The sequence below is a fragment of the Tenrec ecaudatus genome, chromosome 1 (assembly GCF_050624435.1).
Source record: "Tenrec ecaudatus isolate mTenEca1 chromosome 1, mTenEca1.hap1, whole genome shotgun sequence".
NCBI lineage: Eukaryota > Metazoa > Chordata > Mammalia > Afrosoricida > Tenrecidae > Tenrec > Tenrec ecaudatus.
The window spans coordinates 192,242,527-192,249,333 of NC_134530.1; positions in this window are offsets into that span (position 1 = coordinate 192,242,527).

Below are 6,807 nucleotides of genomic sequence, written 5' to 3' on the forward strand. Positions count from 1 at the left end.
CAGTCAGTGGCCCCGGTAGCTGATTTCCAAATTTCCTGACTTAGACAAGTGGGTGTTTCCAGTGGTTAATTAGCTTATTGAAACCTTTCGATTGATATTCCATCAAATTCTGGAGCCTTATTTCTGACTAATGCTTTTAGTGCAGCTTGGACTTCTTCGTTCAGTACCATTGGTTCTGGACCATATGCTACCTCTTGAAATGTGAATGTTGACTGGTTCTTTTTGTGTACCATGACTGTGCATTCTTTCCATCTTCTTTCAATGCTTCATGCATCATTCAATATTTTGCCAATAGAATCTTCAATATTGCCAATAGAATCTTCAATATTTAAACTCAAGGCTTGATTTTTTTCTTTAGTTCTATCAGTTTAAGATACACTGAGTACATTCTTTATTTTTGGTTTTCTAACTCTGTGCACATTTCAATATAAAATTTTAATTTGTCTTCTTGAGCTGCCCTTTGAAACTTTTTATTCAGCTCATTTAATTCATCTTTTCTCATTTGTCTTAGTTACTCTATGATTAAGAGCAAATTTCAGAGTTTCTATTGATGTCCACTTTAATTGCATCTTTTGCTTTCTTCATGTATAATATTCTTGATATCATCATACAACACATCAGGTCTCTGTCATTAGTGGTCACTGTGTCAACCCTGTTCTCAAGATGTTTTTCGAAATTCAGGTGGGATGTACTCAAGGTCATATATTGGTGCTTGTGGACTCCTTTTGATTTTCTTCAGCTTTATCTTGAATTCACACATGAGCATTTGATATTCTTTTTCACAGTCAGTCCCTGGACTCTTTATAGCTACTGATAATGAGCTTCTCCCTTTTCTTTTCTCACAGATGTATTCAATTTGATTTCTGTGTACTTCCTCTGGAGAAGTCCATGTGGGTAGTTGCCTTTTGCGTTGTTGAAAAAAGATATTTGTGATGGAGAAGTCATTGAACTTGCAAAATTCTACCATTCAAACTCTAGCTTCATTTCTATCACCAAAACCATATTTTCCAACTATTGTTCCCTCCTCTTTGTTTCCAACTTTTGCATTCCAATCACCAATAATTATCAATGCATCTTGATTGTATGTTTAATCAATTTCAGCCTGAAGCGTTTGAGAGAATTCTTTATTTCTGTAACACTAGCTTTAGTAGTTGGTACATAATTTTGAATAATAGTTATAATAACTGGACTTCCTTGTATTCAAATAGATATTATTCAACTACTGACAGTATTATACTTTAAGATAGATCTTGAAATATCCTTTCAATGAATGCAACACCATCCCTCTTGATTGTGTCCTTCCAGCATAGCAAACCATATGACTTTCTGATTCATAATGGTCAGTGATGGTTCATTTCAGCTCATTAACTCCTAGAATACAAATTTTATGCATTTAACTTCATTTTTGGCCACTTTCAATTTTCCTAGATTCATACTTCATACAATCCAAATTTCAAATATTAATTGATGTATGCAGCTGTTTCTTCTCATTTTGCACCATGCCTCATCAGCAAATCAAGGTCCCAAAGGCTTCACCCCTGCAGGCTTTACTCCATCATTACGGTAGACTCTACTTCAAGAAGTCATATTCTGAGTGTTTTCTGACCTGAAGGTCTCATTTTCTGGTACTATTTCTGATGATGTTCTGCTTCTATTAACTAGACCTTCACTATCTGAAAATGTTTCAGTGTTACCCATAAGATGTCCAATGACTTTGGTTTGTTGTTTTTGTTGTCTTGTTTTATATTGTTGCTCAATTTTTCTCTGTCTTGTTTTTTTGTGCATATTATTATCCCCACAGGTCTGTCTAAATAAGATAGGCTGGATGGAAAATCTGGAGGAGAAAACAATGGAACCGACAGTTCCGGGGGGACATGGGAGAAGGGGAGGTTGGGGGGAAGGTAGTGGTGTTAGCAAACCCAGGGACAAGGGAACAACAGTGATCAAAATCAGTGGTGAGGAGGATGTAGGAGGCCTGGTAGGGCGTGATCAAGGGTAATGTAACCAAGAGGAATTACTGAAACCCTAATGAAGACTGAGCATGATAGTGGGACAAGAGGAAAGTCAAAGGAAATAGAGGAAAGAGCTAGGAGGCAAAGGGCATTTATAGAGATCTAAATAAAGACATGTACATATGTAAATATATCTATATATGAGGATGTGGGACTAGATCTAAGTGCATATATTTATAGGTTTAGTATTAAGGTAGCAGATGGACATTGGGCCTCTATTCAAGTACTCCCTCAATGCAAGAATACTTTCTTCTAGTAAATTGGCATTCTATGATGCTCACCTTTCCAACACAATTGCTGAAGACAAAGCAAGTGAATAAGCAAATGTGGTGAAGAAAGCTGATGGTGCCAGGTTATCAAAAGATATAGCATCTGGGGTCTTAAAGGCTTGAAGGTAAACAAGTGACCATCTAGCTCAGAAGCAACAAAGCCCACATGGAAGAAGGACACCAGCATGTGTGACCACAACGTGCCGAAGAGATCAGTTATTAGGCATCATCAGGACAAAAATAATCATATCATTGTGAATGAGGCAGGGAGTGCGGAGTGAAGACCCAAAGCCCATTTGTAGGCCAGTGGACATCCCCTTACAGAAGGGTCTTGGGGAGGAGATGAACCAGTCAGGGTGCGATGTAGCAACGATGAAACATACAACTTTCCTCTAGTTCCTAAATGCTTCCTCCCCTTCCCAACCCCACTATCATGATCCCAATTCTACCTTTCAAATTTGGCTAGACCAGAGAATGTACACTGGTACAGATAGGAACTGGAAACACAGGGAATCCAGGGCAGATGATCCCTTCAGGACCCGTGGTGTGAGTGGCGATACTTGGAGGGTAGAGGGAGGGTGAGGTGGAAATGGGGAACCGATTACAAGGATCTACATAAAACCTCCTCCCTGGGGGATGGACAACAGAAAAGTGGGTGAGGGGAGACGTCGGCTGGTGTAAGATATGACAAAATAATTTATAAATTATCAAGGGTTCATGAGGGAGGGGGAGGGAGGAGGGAGGCAAAAAAAAATGAGGAGCTGATGCCAGGGACATGGGTGGAGAGCAAATGTTTTGAGAATGATGAGGGCAATGAATGTACAGATGTGCTTTGCACAATTGATGTATGTATGGATTGTGATGAGTTGTATTAGTCCCTAATAAAACAATTAAAAATAGATTTCTAATGACTAATTGTTCTGACATCCTGTTCCTTCTTTGTAGTCTGCTCTTAGTCTGGAATCTCTGCTGAACCCTCTTTACTTTGTGTGACCTGCTAGTTTTTTATATACTAGTGACATAACTTTCAGCATTACAGAAACGCACAAGCTAGAGCACTATGACAAACTGACAGACAAATGGTGGTCTTAAGACATACGACCTTTTAAAAGCAGATTTCTTCTAAGGCATCTCTGGGTGTGTCCAAATGGACAACTTTCCAACTAGTCATGAAGTGCTTAATTATGTGTACTATCCAAGGACTGCATCATAGTAATAAGAGACGTGTTTCAGGAATATATGTAATACATCAGAAACCAAACCCACTGCTGTCAACTCTTTTCTGACTCATAGCAACCCTGGAGGATAGAGTAGAACGTCCCCATGGGGCTTCCAAAGCTGTAATCGTTACAGCCGCAGACTGCCTCGTCTTTCTCCTGAGGTAGGATGAAAAATGGGATTGGGGTGGGGGGGATCTCTTCTATCTAAGTATTACAAAACATTGTTTACCAAATGCATGCCTTTAATTTCTTTTTAGATCAAACCAGTTATTTAGGATATATAGCGCCTTCAAAATTTTCATATAAAATGGAATTAAAGATATTGGAATTTTTTCATGAACTTTTAAAATCCTCTCACATATGTATAATATCTTAGATACTGTCAAGTTGGTTCCAACTCACAGCAGGTTTGTGCACAACAGAACAAAGCCCTGCTTGATCAATACCGTCTCATGATGATTGTCATGATTGAGCTTGGTGTTCCAGCTACCGTGTCAACACAGCTCACTGAGGATCTTGCTGTCCTTCGCTAACCCTTTACTCAACAGGACATCCTTTTCTAGAGACTGGTCTCTCCTGAAAGCACGTCTAAAGTAGTTCAGACAAAGTCTCACCATTCTGGCTTGTAAGGCGCGTCTGGCTGTACTTCCTCCGAGGCAGCTTTGTTTGTCTGTCTGGTAGTCCCAGGGAGCTTTCTATATTCTTTGCCAACACCATCATTCAAGTGCATCGATTATTTTCTGGTCTCCATATTCATCGTCTAGCTTTCACCTGCATATGAGGCAAAAGAAGATACTATGGCATGACTCAGATACACCGTAGACATCCTGGCTCTTTAATATTTTAAAGATGTCATGTACAACAGATTTGTTCAGCGCAATATATCGTTTGATTCGGGACTGCTGCATCCATGATGTGATTGTGGGTCTAAGCAAGAGAAATCCTTACCAACGGCAAGCTTTTCTCTATCATGATGGTGTCACTCTGTCCCATTCTCTGGCTAGAAGGAAGGAAAGTGCAGGGATTAAGACCATGGGCTCGGCAGCAAGCTTGCTTGGGGTCAAATCCTCATACTGCTGCCTCCATCTCTGTGACCTTGAGCAAACTACTCCATCTAATTACTGGGAAGGTTAAATGACCAAATAGATGTGAAGTGCTGGCAGGTAGGAAGCATTTGGTAAGTGCTAGTTTATGCTATAAGCAGAACAGCATATGAAAGGTGTGATGAAATTGAAGGTAGGATCCCCAGCTACAAACTTGAAACTTGGCAGTGAAGAGAAAACACCTGCTCGTACTCCTACTGTCTTAGGAATAGATACAACATAACAGGTTCACCACAGCTTGGGGTATCACACCTGGTGGTCCGCTCCTTTACTCAAGGTTTGTCCTATTGTGTACCTAATAAAGATCGAATACATAAGGATTAAGTAAATAAAAGATTAAAAGGAAGGATTTTTGGAGGAAAAGAGCTATGACCCCAAATTTAAAGGTTTAACACTACAGCAATTTCAATCCAAGGACTTTGGAAAAGCAACTTGTCCATTATCAATACTGTTCATCGTTGATTCATTATAGACTTAGGAAAGCCTTCTCCGTGCAAGACACAGGCATAGTGGCAATGAAGGACGACAAATTGGAAGGGCCTCTTATCTTCCAGGAGCTTCTGGTCTGTTACAAGAGGTTAAACATGAACAAGATGCCAAGTAGAAAATACCATGAAAAAGGCTCTGCCAGCTGGCAACACAGTGCTTTCCAGAAATCCCAGTCAGCACAAACGAAAAGGGGTTAGTCTTTGGCTCACAAAGACACCCAGGTGCCAGATGTAATCATGAGCATGGGGGTATCTAGTTCTTTTGGGAAGGCCCTCGCGGGGTAGCGTAGGCATTGAGACTAGTCCTAGCTTGGCTTTGCAGGGAAAGAAATGTAAGCATGCTAGTAAGAGGACTCTGAGAACTAACCAACCAAATGGGCAGGGGGCTAACCAAAATAAAACTGAAAAAGTCCAAACGCACCGCCATTGAGTTGATGCCAACCTCTAGTGATCTTCTAGAACAGGGTAGAACTGCCCTGTGGGTTTCTGAGACCGTAACTCATTATAGGAGTAGAAGGCCCCATCTTTCTCCCCGGACCGATCCTCTGTACAGCAGTTCATTCTCCCGCTCTCCAGGCCCACACCCCACCTTTCCTGGTAAATGGACTCATTTGGGGAATGCTTACAACTCAGGGGATTATTTGGGGTGAGTCAGATAAATGGACCGTTTCCACACAAGGGACATTTCTGTTTTAGCTATAGGAGGATTTTACATGTCTGGACAATTACTTTTCTAGGCTCTTTTTCACACTTAAAAAAATGGTAACACAATTTTTTTTCACTTGAGCAGAGATTTCTAGCATGTTACAGTTCCCAGTTTTATATATGTCATTTTACACCAGCTTCAGTTTAAGTTAGTTTCTTCCTTGTGAAATGTAATTTCTTATTAATGCGTTCTCAGTCCAACTATGTCGAAGAGTGTTCTATAGAAAACAAATGCCATCCTGGTAGATGAAGGGTTGTTTGTTTGTTTTTACCCTCTGAGTACACTTTATTCCTGGAGTTTTGGGTCTCCGTCCCTCTCTAGAACTTGCATGCTATTTTTAGACGTAGACTTCTGTTTGCTGGGCGTGGAACACATTTTAGATGGTTAATTGAATAGGTGTCATCTCTCATTTGAAGCCAACTCACTTGTATGTAAGAATTCATTTGGCTGTCCCTTCGGGGTTGTGTGGAACCTGAGGAAATCACACAGGGCCCTGTCTATTGGGAAGTGGATGTGGGCAGGTGACGCCAGGTGAAAGCAAACAGCACAGGAAAAGCAGTCAGGGAAGAAGGGTTTGTGTTTCTAAGATGGGTGCGGCTTTGCCCTTCAGGTTGGCCATGAGGTTTAAAAGACGAATATAGAAATATATATATATATATATATATATATATATATATATATATATATATATATATATCATTCATTAGGTAGCTGCCTCCCTAAGATATTGCAGGTATGTGGCAGGAGAATGAGGTTTTGAAATGGGAGTGCACATAATATGTTCCTTTAGATTCACTGTAAGAAAAGCTCTGAAAAAACTAAGATGAATCGACCTCACTGCTGCCCAGGTAAGTTTACCTGAATTCCCTTTGGAGCAAGGTGGAGCCAGTCCAATGTCCAGGAGGCGGACCTCGTCATGGGAAGGGCAGACCTACCCAGGAGCTGGTGACACGGTGAAGTGGAAGACCAGTGTGGTGGGACACTCAGAATTAGCACAAGTCAATCTAAA